The sequence below is a fragment of the Stegostoma tigrinum genome, chromosome 4, assembly GCF_030684315.1.
Source record: "Stegostoma tigrinum isolate sSteTig4 chromosome 4, sSteTig4.hap1, whole genome shotgun sequence".
Lineage (NCBI taxonomy): Eukaryota > Metazoa > Chordata > Chondrichthyes > Orectolobiformes > Stegostomatidae > Stegostoma > Stegostoma tigrinum.
Window position 1 is genome coordinate 53,453,203 of NC_081357.1, and position 15,172 is coordinate 53,468,374.

The window sequence follows — 15,172 nt, forward strand, 5'->3', positions numbered from 1 at the left end:
GATCCCTTCCTGATAGCCTTTCCCATAAATCTAACAGATTTTGTACCGTACATGAACTGTCTACATGAGCCTGCACCTGCCCACCTACCCCCACATAGATTCTGCTCATCCTTTTGATTTCATTTCCGAATTCTCTGAGTGGTTCTGGCTTATCTGATAGTTTGCTAAAGGAAATCTTCAAAACAATTGAAGTGAACAGTTCAGTACATTAGAAACGAGGGTAGAGAAAACATTTTTGATTGATTTGATTTATTATTGTCACATGTACCCAGATACAATGAAAAGTTTTGTCTTGTGTGCAGTACAGGCAGAATTTTTTTTTCTTTATTCATTCACGTGATGGGGACAGCACTGGCTAGGCCAGCATTTATTGTTCACCCCCTAAGTGCCCTGAGGGCAGTTAAGAGTCAACCACATTGCTGTGGGTCTGGCGTCACATGTAGGCCAGACTAGGTAAAGATGACAATTTCCTTCACTAAAGGACATTACGGAACCAGATGAGTATTTCTGGCAATCAGCAATGGGTTCATGGTCATCATTGGACTCTTAATTCCGGATCTTTATTGAATTCAAATACCATCATTTGAAAATGATGCCAAGTTTCAAACCCAGGCCCCCAGAACACTTGCTGGGCCTCTGCATTAACAGTCCAGCAATAATACCACTAGGCCATTGCCTCCTCTATCATACTATACAAAGTGCATAAGGGTAATCGAACAAAGCAAACAATACAATGTTACAGCTGCAGAGAATGTGCACAAAGAGTGAGGTCAACATTATATCTGAAATTTGAGAGGTCCATTCAGAAGTCTAATAATAGTGGGGAAGAAGCTGTCTTTGAATCTGTTGGTATGTGTGTACGAGCTTTTGCATTTTCTGTCCACCAGAACTGGTTGGAAGAGATTTTAACCAGCATGAAGGAGATCTTTGATTATGTTGCCTACCTTTTTGAAGCAGTGGGAAGTATACATGGAATCAATGGATAGAAGGTTGGTTTATATGATGGGCTGGGCTGGATTCACAACTGTCTGTAGTTTCTTTCTGTCTTAGGCAGTACAGTTACCATATCAAGCTGTGATGCATCCAGACAGAATGTTTTCTATGGTGCATCTGTAAAAACTGGCAAGAGTCTTTACAGACATGCTGAATTTCTTGCCGTAATGACTTCTGTTTCCTCGCAGTTAGGTATCCTATAGTACAGGTAGAAAGACAGAGCCATTCAGAAGTCGACAGTGTGTGAATTCCATCAGAACAAGATTTGTTATCAGAATAGCAATCTCCAATAAGCTGCAGCTGGGGAAAAGTCTTGAGTAGTTTTGAAGAAAACTGTGTAAACAGAAAATTGCTGGAAGATGAGAACATGAAAAAAAACTCACGTGTTTGTCCTGAAAGTGTTAAGAAGCCAATGAAAAGAATGTTCCTGAAACCAATTACAACATTGCCAGCTGAAAAGGAACTTAAAAACAGACTTTGCTGAGGTTTGACTTGAAGTTATAGTTGAGGGTAAAACTGTTGAATTCTTATTCTTGTCATTTGAGATAAAATATTTCAAATGGTTCATACATAGTTTAATTTCCTTACGTATGTAATAAAGCCCGGTGTTCTTTGTTAAAGGTAAAATGGCAGCTTCTTGTGAATGTGTTCAATGACTTGCTGCCGTACTAAACAAAATAGCAAAAACTAAACTTATAGTCTATTAAGCCAGATTTCACCTTGGGATCCAACTTGTTCAATATTATCAATGTTGCTATCATTAAAAAAAAAGACTGTATGTAGAGCAGCTCACAGCACTATCTGCCCGGAGGCATTGACATAGTCTGGATCACATCATTTGAAGTGATGTTGTGAAAGGAATTTCTTTCACATTGTCTTTTCATTTTTTAGACACCGTTTAATAAAGTCAGCAAAATGTCTAAGCTTTACTGAAGCCTTTTCAATAACGTTTGTGACTTTTTGTAACATGGTAATTTTCTGCTTGAAAATAACTAATTTTCTTTTGATCAGAAAAGGCTGGTAAGTGACACTGTTGAAAAATTATTTCTGCAAGTTCACAGAAATAACAATCTCTGCGGCATTTAGTTGTAAGCGAATCTAAAAGACATAAAACCTAAGATACCTTGAACTGAATAATAGCTTGGAAATATACATTTACGACTTTCAAGTTCTGTTGTAGCGTTATGGTGTTCTATTAAAAGTGCAACACAGAGCCTGCATTGTGTTTCAAGAAAATAATCTGACATGTATCCTGATGCCAATCATAAGACCTGGTAGGCTGCCAGCAAGGATGATTCTGCTTCTACTTATGAAGCCCAAAAGCCCAGATGCATTCTTTAGCAGACTTGTTATCTATTTGTCTGCCAATTTAAATACTTGTATATGTCCACCCCCAGGACTTGATTTTCCTGCATCACTTTTAAAATTATACTCAGCAGCTTATATTGGCTTTTCCTTCCAAAGTACATTATTTCACGTTTCCCATAGTTTATGCTATGTGTCTACCCCTCTCTAGAATGAGAGTCACAGTTTTAGGATAAGGGTAAGCAATTTAAAACAGGGACGAGGGGAAATTATTTCTCTCAAAGCATGGTGAATCTATAGAATTCACTACCCAGAGCAATGCTGGAACATTGAGCAAATTTGAGAAGAAGGTTTAGATAACAAAGTGTGGGGATGGATGAACACAGCAGGCCAAGCAGCATCTTAGGAGCACAAAAGCTGACGTTTTGGGCCCAGACCCTTCGTTCTAGGACCGAAACGTCAGCTTTTGTGCTCCTAAGATGCTGCTTGGCCTGCTGCATTCATCCAGCCCCACACTTTGTTATTTTGGATTCTCCAACATCTGCAGTTCCCATTATCTTTGAGAAGAAGGTATACAGCTTTCCAACTGGTAATAGGTTAAATTGTTATGGGGAGTGGGCAAGAAAATGGATTTGAGACTGAGATGACGTCGACCATGATCTTATTTATTGGTGGACCAGGATCGAGGATTTAAATTGCTGATTCCCGCTCCAACTTTGACATTGCTTGTGCTCACCACCTATTACTCCCCTCCTCACCTTTTACTACATTTCTTAGTGTTATGCCGTCTGAAATATTTAGTATTTTTTGATTTGCATCCAGGTCATTTCATATAAATGAAAAGAAGGAGGAATCTAAGTGCTCACACCTGATGTTCAACACAGAATGAATTCCTCCCCTCTGATAAATGTTCCTTCATTCGAAAAGCAAAAATCCGAAATAGAAGGTCTATCTATTGAGGGGGAAGATATCCAGCATCTACAGAGAGGAAAGCAGTTGGTGGAACATCTGCCTTTCTAAGCTAATGATGAGAAGAATAGCAAGCTAGATGACTTAATCTGGCGAGTAGTCAAAAATCATATTTTCAACTTGAGTGAAGTGCTCCTGATTTGGCCCTCACACCTTTGATTGTGAACCTTGCTGTCAGGAGGTGAAGAACTTATTTCTGTGCATTTGCATCACATTATAGCCCAACTGACCCTATTGATATTACGCTCACAATTTTCCTCTCCATAAATAAAATGGCTACATTTATAATGAACTCCACCCATTGGGGTGCAGGAATAAGCATACACATACAGGAACACAGCAACACTGCCAGCTGACACCACTGGTCCCATCTGTGCATGCAATAATGACTATTTTGGTGTCTAGACAAGAGGATAGATCACTCCAAAGGTGGAGCAGCAGCTGTGGAGGGGAGGAGAGGAGAGGGGGAATAAACAAGCACAGCAGCAGCCTGACACAACTCTCCCAACTCTAAGAAGGACAGCTTTCTGGGCAATATGACAGCTGGAGATGTCCAAGCAGTAGGTTCATTGAAGGAGTGATAGCTAAGAAGACCTACTTCACACCACAGAGAACAGGAAGCTCTGATAGATTAGCACCAGATTCAATGCCCATCTCCCCCTTGCCCACGTCTCTCCAGCCTACTCATTCCAAGCCTAGTGACATCAATGGCACAAACACGAGATGCTTCCTCTATCCTGTTACGGCCAGCTGAAGTCATAGACCACATCTGCTCATGTGTGAGTGCCAATTTAGAGTTATAGACAATCAATCCAAATCAAGATACACAATAAACTAAACACATAAAACAAAATGGGTACCTGGCTACTTACTTTGTAAGGGCCCATACAACACCATTTTCATATAAATCTGCGCTCGCTTTCCAGACTCTCTTCGTATGAAACCACTTCTATATAATATGCCTCCATGGTCAATGGCCATACTCTTCATGGACCATTATTCACACAACTTTGCATTATAAAGCACCAACCTCACAACTTCATCATATCTCCATCATGACTTCAGGACTTTGGGCATGTTATTTAAAGCTAAGGGACAGCCAGACATTGTCTGTATCTATACATGATATTTAACACTGATTTGGAGCCAGGCATCCTTGAGTCATAGAGTCATATAGCACAGAAACAGATCCTTTGGTCCAACATTTATGCCAAACATAATCCCAGTCTAAACGAATCTTACCTGTCTGCTCCTGGTGTATATCCCTCCAAACCTTTCCTATTTATGAACTTATCCAAATGCCTTTTAAACAATGTAGCTCTGCCCTACATCCAGCACTTCCTCAGCAAGTTCATTCTACATGTGACCCACCCACAGTGTAAAAAATATTTGCAGCAGAAAGAAGATATTTGTACAAAAAATGCTGGAGACTCTCAGCAGGTCTGGCACCATCTGTGGAAAAAGGAATGGAGTTAACAACTGATTTCCAGTATGGCATTTATTATAGCAGAAAGAAGATGGTGCTAATTACACTTGCAGATCCCAGGAGCTTATTGACATTCTAACAGCAGCCTTTTGAGAGTAGAGACAGCACTGAGCCATGCTGCCATCTCTGCACAAACTGAATAAGTTTGGTGAGCCGGCCTCTTGTTGAGGTCTGCCAGGTAAAGCATTAACACAGTGTGGAGCTGGAGGAATACAGCAGGCTAGGCAACATCAGGGGAGCTGGAAAGTTGATGTTTTGGGTCAGGACACTTCTACTGAAGAAAGGTCATGACCCAAAACGTCAACTTTCCTACTCCTCTGATGCTGCCTGGCCTGCTGTGTTCCTCCAACTCCACACTGTGTTATCTCTGACTCCAGCAGTTCTTACTATCCTCAGGTAAAGGATTAACCTTCTTTCCATTATCCTGTCCACCAACACCTCAATATTTTCACTATGAAGCAAGGAGTTCAGGATTTTCTCAGTGCTAAGATGTTAAAACTTTCAAGACAAGCGCACAGTGTGGGGGCTAGTTCCTGGCACGCAGCCTCAGAAGTGGTGTTCAGCTGGGCTTGAAGTGTAACAGCAGAGCTTTGCAATTCAGAAGTTCCTTGCAGTGGCTAGAGCTTCCATCTCACTTGCCACACAATCTGCAAAGTAACACACTCAACATCTCACTTAAATATTGATGGTAAAAGTATATGAATGCCCAAGATAACTCTCCGTGGGCCATAGCAGGACTGACATCATCACATGTCCTTGATGGACATTTTCACTTCAGTGAGAAAATTCCAGCTAGAGTTAAAGTTTCATGTCAATGACGAGTCACCAGGACTTGGGTATGCCAGAAAATAATAGTTTACAAATAAGTAAAATGTGCAAGGTGGGAAAAGAACAAAAGGGAAGGTCTGTGATAAGGTGGAAAACAGGATAAATTAATTTAAAAAAAGACTTGGTGATGCAGAACTTATGAAAATGGTGATGAACAAGTTAAAAAACAAAGTCAGCTGTGTATCTAGAGAAAGTGTGAAAAGTGATGTACAGCTACCCACCGAATTAAAAAAAGACAAGTGAAAAACAAGGCAGAAAACTAAACCTGCAAAGAACAGTGAAACAAAATGCAGACAGACATGGCCATCTGAAATTGTGGAACCCAATTTTGAGGTTGGAAGATTAGATTAGATTAGATCCCCTACAGTGTGGAAACAGGCCCTTCGGCCCAACAAGTCCACACTGCCGCTTGGAGCATCCCACCCAGACCTATCCCCCCTATAACCCACACACCCCTGAATACTACGGGCAATTTAGCATGGCCAATCCACCTAGCCTGCACATCTTTGGACTATGGGAGGAAACCGGAGCACCAGGAGGTAACCCACGCTGACAGGGGGAGAATGTGCAAACTCCACACAGACAGTTACCCGACGCTGGAATCGAACCCGGGTCCCTGGTGCTGTGAGGCTGCTGTGCTAGCCACTGAGCCACCGTGCCATCCCTAATTGCCAAAGACTGTTAATTGCCAAAGCAAAAATGAAATGGTGCTTCTTTGGCTTATGTTGCATTTTACTGGAAATCTGTAAGTTGCTTAGAACAGAGAAGTAAGTACAAAAGCAATGTGGACAGTTAAAATGATAGGTAAATGGAACCTCAGACTCAAACTTGCAGACTTAACAGAAATGTTACACGAAGTGCTCAATCAATATTTCTGCTGCCCGGTATATAGCAAACCACATTGTGAGTAGTTGGAATTGGAAGCCTTAAACTGGTAACGTGAGGATGGGAAGGGGCAGGTGACCCATCTCCTGCACTTGCATGAGCTGTGGTAGGAAGTGAGATGTTGGTAGTGGTGGCATGGACTAGAATGGCCCCTTTGGTAGTGATGGAGTGGACTAGAATGGTCCCTTTGGCACTAGTGGATTGGGCTAGAATGGCCCCTTTGATAGTGGTGGAGTGGACTAGAATGGTCCCTTTGGCACTAGTGGAGTGGACTAGAATGGTCCCTTTGGATTGCCGAAAGGAGAGAAGGAAGACTGAAGGTGGAAAAGATGGTAGAGGATGATCTGTTGAGCATAATGCTTGCTGAAATAAGGAAAAAAACAACTATATCATGGGAGAAGAGGAAGGATGATAACAGATGTGCAGGAACTGGGATAGACATTGTTGAGGGTAATGTAAGACACACAACAGTAATTCAAATCTGTCAGCAGGCTGGAAGATAATTGTGAGGGTTGGCCTAGGGGAACATTGCAATTTTAAAGGAAACAGATTAGAGTGAGTGATGGGAGTGGAAAATTTGAAATTACCAATCTCATGCTGCAATTCTCAATCAAAATACTACTGAGAGCAAGCATGCAAAGGAAGGGTTCAGACAGAGGGGGAATACTGGAGACAGATAAAAGTGTCCAATGGTCCAAATGACTTGGGCACAGAGACACAGATGAAGGAAGAAAATATCAGTGTCATTCTAAACTTATTTTAATTGCAATGGGGCATAAGAGGATGAAGCTGAGCCCTTTTCTAAAGATAAATGCTGCAAAGATCTGGGAGCAGGAACTGAGAGCTATCAGACTACACAGCAAGGGGTAAAACTCACCTCCTGGACTTTAATGTAGTTACTGAGATAGTGTTTCATAGCTTACTGATATATTCATATCCCTGCACCTCCATCATCAACTGTCTTTATCAATTCATCATGGAGCAAATTGGTCACACATGATTTTACCTTTAATACATACATGCTGGCTGCTATTTATTAATCATGTTTTTTTTCCACATTACAGTTGAGCTTGCTCCAGATTATAGTCTTTGAAAGATTATCTACCACTGTTGGACTACCTGGTCTTTAGTTATTGAATTTATCCAACTTCCAGTTTGAATGGGGCTAACATTTGCAACTCTTTGTTCCTCTGGCAGCACTCCCATTTTCATGAAGGAACAAAAGAATGGCTTTTCCTCAAATATTTCCATCCTGAATTCTTTCGGCAAACTAGGGTGCGTACTATTGGACGAGATGACTGCCCTACATTTAACATTGCCTGCCTTTTAAATGCCTTTCCTTCTTCATATTTGCTTCTATTAAATTTCTCTGTCGATCTTCCTTCCTTGGCAGTATCCTTTTCTTTTACAAAGATACCTGCAAAATAATACCACAATGATAAAATTTTGTTTTGTTCCCATAATTAGGCCTTCCCTTCAATTTAATTTGGCAGAGTTCAACACTCTTGCATAAACATAGCATGGAAGGTTAGAAATTGATTAAGAAGTTAATCTAAAAATCTAAGTTATGGGGGTTAGAATTACCTTCTAAATAAACTTACAGTTATTTCAATGTAGTTTGGAAGTTACACCCTATTCCACGTACTTTTTTTCATTTTGCTGTCCACTGGCTTCATAATGCCTGCTCCTGAGTTGCCCTCAATACTTCTGATACCACTTCCCACAAAGACTCCCGACATTTATCCTTTCTTCTATGTGAAGATGTTATAATACTGCTGAGATTACTCAAAGTTCAATTGGTAAGGCTCCGAGTAAAGCAGAACTCCCAACTGACAATATTCTGAATGATTAGCACAAAATGTGATCAACCTACAATAATCAGAATCACCAGTGCAATGGATTGGATTGATGTTGTTTTGTACCACACTGGTGTTTTCATAGCTTATATCAATAGCTACACCTATTTGCAAATATTTAAGGTCTTTACAGCTAAACATCCAAAAGAAAATTGCAAAAAAAAAGATGAACTTAAAGTAAGCATGATTCAACTACCTAGAAAAAAAACACTGTGACATGAAGAGAAAATACTTGTAGGAGTTTGAAAAGTGCTGATTTGTGAGACCTGACAACGGTGAAGAATGAGTTTTGGGGAGGAGGGGGCCTCTTCTGTTTCTGAGCAGCAGGAGGGCTATTCTGAGCGACACCAGCGCATGCTGGTATTGACTAGTGTGTTTGCTACCACTCTCTGACACGATGCCATCAATCATGTCTGCTGCCTGCATAAGTTGCTATTCTTTAACATGTTTGTAGCCTTAAATGGAAGCCATGCACTATAGGCTAATGGGATTTCTCTTCCTTCCTCACCTTAGCCTCAAAAAAGTAAGGTAATAATTTATATGAAGTCACAAAATATTGTGATTGCTGCATTTCTCTTCATTATACAAGGTGACATGAAAGGTCCAGAGCATAATTAGGATTCTTTCCACCCAGACTCTGAACAACACTGTATATGGCTCTACAAGTGCTCAGCTACATTGTTTTACACCAGGCAATGTGCATGTCAAGGAGCATGACGGTGACTAATGTCGCCACAGAAACAGAGTAATTCACAAAAAGGACAGAGGTTGCAGTTCACATTTCAGCATTGGCATTGTGCTTAATACAAACCTGCCACAAGAACTTTTATACTAATACCTTTCCAGCATTGGACATTTAAACAAGGGCAGAAGCTTTCTTTGGCAATAATCCAATATTTACTGTTTTTGTGTTGCATAAATAAGGTTTATACCATTACTACAAGTACCGATGAACATATTTCTTCCACTCAATGAATTTGCTTAAAAAACAGGAAAATATGCAGAATACCAAATTGCTCAGATCCACATTTTCACTAAGTTAAGGAATAAAAATATATGCTAGTGACAAACTGATCCAAAATTCCTTTTCCTTCTGTTGTTGATTTTTGGATATATTTTTCAGCTAATGACTATTAAACTTTGCTTTCTCGCCCTGGTTATCCCTGATATCCTAAGCTGGTTTATAGTTTATTCAAATAAAGAGGAAGGATCATCACAAATAAACTGACCTTCTCCTTGCCTAAATAGCAATTATCAATGAGTTACATCTTACCAGAATTTACATTTGAAATTGGTTGCTAATAGCCATCATGGCTAGTTTACTACACATCTGAGATCAAACATGATAGATCAATCAGCAAGGCTCTCTGGTTATATTCTGAGGCACACTGACACGTCGACAGTGGGAAACGTTAACAATATAATTTGTCAATGGGTAGAGGAATCAGAAAGGTCTTCTATTGCACATAACTATGAGCTGTCAGTTTGTCAACAAAGTGAACAGAGAGACATGAAGCTGGAAAGCCAACTTAGAAAAAGATGGAAATAAAGACAAGTTGATTGAAATTGTGCAGGAATTCCACTACTCCACCACTGTTCAATTTATACCTTATCATTTCCTTAGGGAAATCCACTGCCAGTGTAGTTCTGTACTATAATGGGAGATCAATGAAACTCCAATAAAATTTCATCCAGCGACTATTTTACATATACAATATTCATAGGTTAAAGAAGTAAGTTGTGGGATTCAATCTCCAAAGCAAGAACGAACATCCAAGAATATTATTTGTATTTACTTGATAATGACATGTATGAATGTATCTGAGCACTATATTTAAGTGTATATTCCAATAGGCTGGATTTTCCTGCCACAACATGAGATCAACCCATGTTGGGCAGGCTTTAAAAATGGCAAATGGGAGCTAACTTCTGGATAATCGCTATTATACATCTCTATTCAGTGTAAATGTACCAATCAACAAAAGAGTTGGTGAAACAAAATGTATTTCTTTGTTTGAAGGCAAAACCACACACTTGTAGATTTCCCAGGAGATTAAATTTGGTAAGCCTTACTTCTATAGCAGCTGCTCAAAGACAATCTAGAAATTATGACACAAACACAACACATCCTGTCTTGAAGTAATAACACTTGACATTTGTTTAAGATACGCCTCCTTAAAGGTAGATGGCAATGTACCACATCACACACATCCATTCTCAATGACTGCATGTTTGAAGGTTGTCAACGTAAGGGTACAGATTGAAAGCATACATCAGCATTCCTGATCTCACTGTTGCCATCGAGGCAATGCATATTTCAAAACCTTCATGCTTTTTGAGGAGTTTGACTGCTTTTTGAAGTTGACATGGTTCAAATTAGCCCAGAGATCTTATGAACTATTAGGGCATCCTATCCCTGAGTCAGCAGCATTTTGGCAAAGTGAGTTCAAAATGTCTTCTTATTGTCATGTGTCACAACGAGTCACTGCATGATAAGTTAAGCACTAATCTAGTAATTAATGAGAGGTTTTGAGCTTAAAAGACAAGCAACTATTACATTTCACAGACTTGTAGAAATGGAAAAGCTTTCAGATTCATCCACTGGATAAATGGCTCTTGTATTACAATGCAGATTTGAACATGCAGCTGTCCCCTACATTTTATTATTTTTGTTTCATTACAGCTCAGACATCTCTTCCACTAACCAAAGCTTGAATTGTTGTTTGAGCCCTCCAATGATGATAAAGTTTTCTTCATGTATTCAGTTTGGGAGGTTTACTTAGAAAAAAGATGTTCAATATGATTCATTATGTATGCAAGGATGAGCTGCAAACCCACAAATGGATCAGCAAGAATTGTTGACATAGCTGTCAGGGAGATTGTGAGTAAATGTATATTAATGTCAGTTTTAAGCTTCTCAGAGTTTAATAATCTTGAAATTAATTTTGAGTGACTCTTTAATGTGATAATCTGAAGAGCATCTCAAAAACTCGCCAAAATTATTAGAGCATGCGCTTGCAGTACACTGCAGATACTGGCTAAGTGGACAAATGGGTAAGGGGGATGTTAGGGATGAGGAAGATTTATAGAGGGGGGAATGTGGAGGAAAAGAGGGAATATAGGAGATTTGTGATGGTTAAGGTGCTACAATTGCCATCAGAACTGAACTAATATCCCAATGAATGGAGGTGGGCTTTCTAACGTAACCAGCCCAACAACTGCTTGTCTTCAGTTCAATATTAGATTTTCTTCTGGAGTTCAAAGTCCAGACTCTCAACTGTCCTAATATCCAACTATTTAAAATACCAGCACAGACAGTCAAGATTGGATTGTGACATGTTGAAATCTCCAGACTCCAAACAGTGGGGGGCTGCCTGACATTCAACTCCTCACCCTTTATATTGAGAGTTTTTTCGGCCAAGTTGCCAATCAATCAAAGCAGTTCAGCAAGTATTTATCTTATGGTTTGCTAAAAACTTCTGTTCAAGTTTAAAGTGCAGGGGGTTTTAAAAAAACCTTCAGATCATAGTACTTAAATAGATCTTATCCACCTTTCAAGGGCATTTACATATGCTCCATACAGTCATGCTCATCACCTTGCATGATAAGGCCCTTGGAACAGACAACCTGAGATCTACTTTAATGCAGTACAAGTTCAAATGAACCTGCTGAAAGTAAATTTACGCTCTGTCTGAATCACTCTTCGTACAATTCTTCACCAGCAAAAATTAAATCTCTTAAAAGTGGTGGGAGGACAAGGGTTTTTTTGGTACTCAGGTTCTGTTCACCATTTCTAAATAGTGCTGAGGTCTTCCTTAATCTGTTTTAAGGTATGAACTATACCTCTGGTCACATTTTTGCATGAATTTAATACAAGAGCTCAGTGAATTGCAAAGGAGATATTTTCATTTGTTTGCATAAATTTTTTTTTATATCTACTAAAGCAGCTTATAGTAGCTGGTAGAGGTTTTCCCTTTCAAATGATTTCATCAGCAGGCTTTGTTTTTGACGAATCAGAAATGAAGATTTCAAATACAGTATGACCAGGTAATGTTGTCACAATTAGTTTTACAAATTGAGAACCCAATTTGCCACAGAGCTGAATTTCTCAGCCCGTCAGTTGTTTTACTGAACCACTGGCAATCATGAACCTAATAGAAGAGTTCTCCCAGCATTATTGATAGATCTGTTTGTCATATTATGTCTCTGAGTATGATCACTAATACCTAATCTTTTTAAAAAATCCTGTTCCTTTGCTATAAAGAGGCAATTAATTCTATAGGTATTGTGATCTGACAGAGTACAGTCTCTAAACACTGGCAGATCTAACAATCATTTTTAGATTGGCTCAACACAGCTTTTACACACATGAGATTTAGTTGTCTGCATCTATCTTGAAAATGTTAATGAAATTCTTGCTATGTACATTGCTAAACCAAGTAACAACCTCCCTCAAGGCAAAAAAAAGGATAAATCTCCATACACTTTCTGCATATCATGGTAGGCGTTTGGAATATTGAAGATTGCATAAAATTAATCAACAATTAAGGTTCCAATATTTGGATGTCAAGAACACATAAGTGTAGAAGGAGAACAGCCACTCCCTCCAGATGTCACCATTATTCAATAAGATTGTAGCTAATCTGTTTGTCTTTTAGAAACTTAGAAGATAGGAGCAGGAGGAGGTCATTCAGCCTCTCGAGCCTGCTCTGCCATTCTTCACGATCACGGCTGATCATCTAACTCAATAGACTAATCCTGCTTTCTCCCCATAACCTTTGATCCCATTCATCCCAAGTATTGTATCTAGTCACCTCTTGAATACATTCAATGTTTTGGCATCAACCACTTCCTGTGGTAATAAATTCCACAGGCTCACCACTCCGTGGATGAAGAAATGTCTCCTCACCTCCAGGCTAAATCGTCTATCCCCAACTGTGACCCCTGGTTCTGGACGCACCCACTATCGGGGACATCCTCTCTGTATCTACCCTGTCCAGTCCTGTTAGAATTTTATAAGTTTCTATAAGATCCCCCCTCATTCGTCTGAACTCTAGTGAAAACAATCCCACTGGCACTTTACAATTTCTCCAGCCTCCCCCCAGGTGCATTTAAAATTGCACAACTCTCTGAGAAAAAAAAATCTCCTCATCTCTGTCCCAAAAGGGTGACCCCTAGCTTTCAAACAATGTCACCTAGTTTTGGCCTGACTCACCAGAGGAAAAATCCCTTCCTTGCTCACCTTGAAAAGACCATTCAGGATCCTATCCACATCAATCAAGACACCCCTCACTTTTTTAAATTCCAGCGGTAACAGCCCCAGTCTGTCCAACCTGCCATCATTAAATAAAAACTCTCATTCCATGATCAATCTGCTTAACCTCCTGCATGGTGCGCACAATTTATTTGCATCCTCCCTTATATAAGAAAATTATAAAAGGAGACCAGTTAGCAGCTGAGCCGATCATATCAAATCCAGCCAGAAGATGTACAAATAATCCATTTTAATCTTCTTTATTTGAAAAAAAATTGAATATGCTACACTTTTTTACTGACAGGGTGAGAATGAATGGCATAGTCCCTGTCCCCCCCAACTCCCAACTGGATAAGAAGATGCGCATGTGTTTTTTGATCTGTGTGTGGCCAATTTGCTAACCAGCAGGCCGGTTTCCATAGGTTTAAATAAAGAAAGAGCATTGTTTGTTTATGAGCAGGCGGTGAAATCTGAAACCACGTCTCTCACTTACACACATTCACAAAAGACACACTCGTAGTGCAGTTGGCAACAGTAAGTACACTTTCACAAATCTTAGCAAAAGAAATAGTTCATCATTCACTTGATTGGCTTTGGAAAACACTCATCGCAAGCCTAATGAAGCAGATGTCCCCACTCCTGAAGAGTGGTGAATTCAACAACTGAAGTAGTTTTCCAAATTGGCAGCAGGATTTCTTCAAAGGGACAGTATTTTTACAAGTCACAAAGTTATTTCTTTATTGTCTCATTACCAAGAGGTTAGCTTGGTGGACAAAAGAGGGTATCAGCTCGGACACCTTATGCTACTATCATCTCCGTTTTTTCGGGCATAGATACAATCGCTCTTTCTGCTTCGGCTGTCTTCCTTCCTGCAGTCAGCATTTAAAACTTCTGAAGGCACGAACATGGTTGCTCTCCCATGTGACTCCTAACCATTACAGATACTTTTCCAACTGTGGTGCTGCTCTCAGGTTGATTAGCCACATCTTGGTTTATTAGTTTTAGACATTCATCTCAATGACGCAAAACAATTACCTTCTTTGTTTCAGAAAAGAAAATAATTTCAAGTTAAGATAACAAGGTGTAGAGCTGGATGAGCACAGTGGGCCAAGCAGCATCAGAGAAGCAGGAAGGCTAATGTTTCGGGTTGAGACCCTTCTTCATTTTCTGAAAATGAAGCAGAGTCCAGGCCCAAAACGTCAGCCTTCCTGCTCCTCTGGTGCTGCTTGGCCCACTGTGTTCATCCAGCTCTACACCTTGCTATCTCAGATTCTCCAGCATCTGCAGTTCCTACTATCTCTGAAACAACTTCAAGTTAAGATTGTTTTTTTGATGATCTCATGACGTGCATGGACACCTTTATGTCTAGAATATGGACTTTTGTATCCATTAGACAAAACACCATCATTCAAGAAGATCATTGCTGAATACACAAAAATTAGGTAAACTGACCTTCAGTGTGAGGATGACACAAAGGTCAGAATCTTATAAGAGATGGAACATGGTCACCTTTGGAGACATATGGCAATATAATGTGAGAAATTCAGCAAGGTCTGTCTCAACATCAGGAGCAAATTACTGCAAGTTTTATGCATT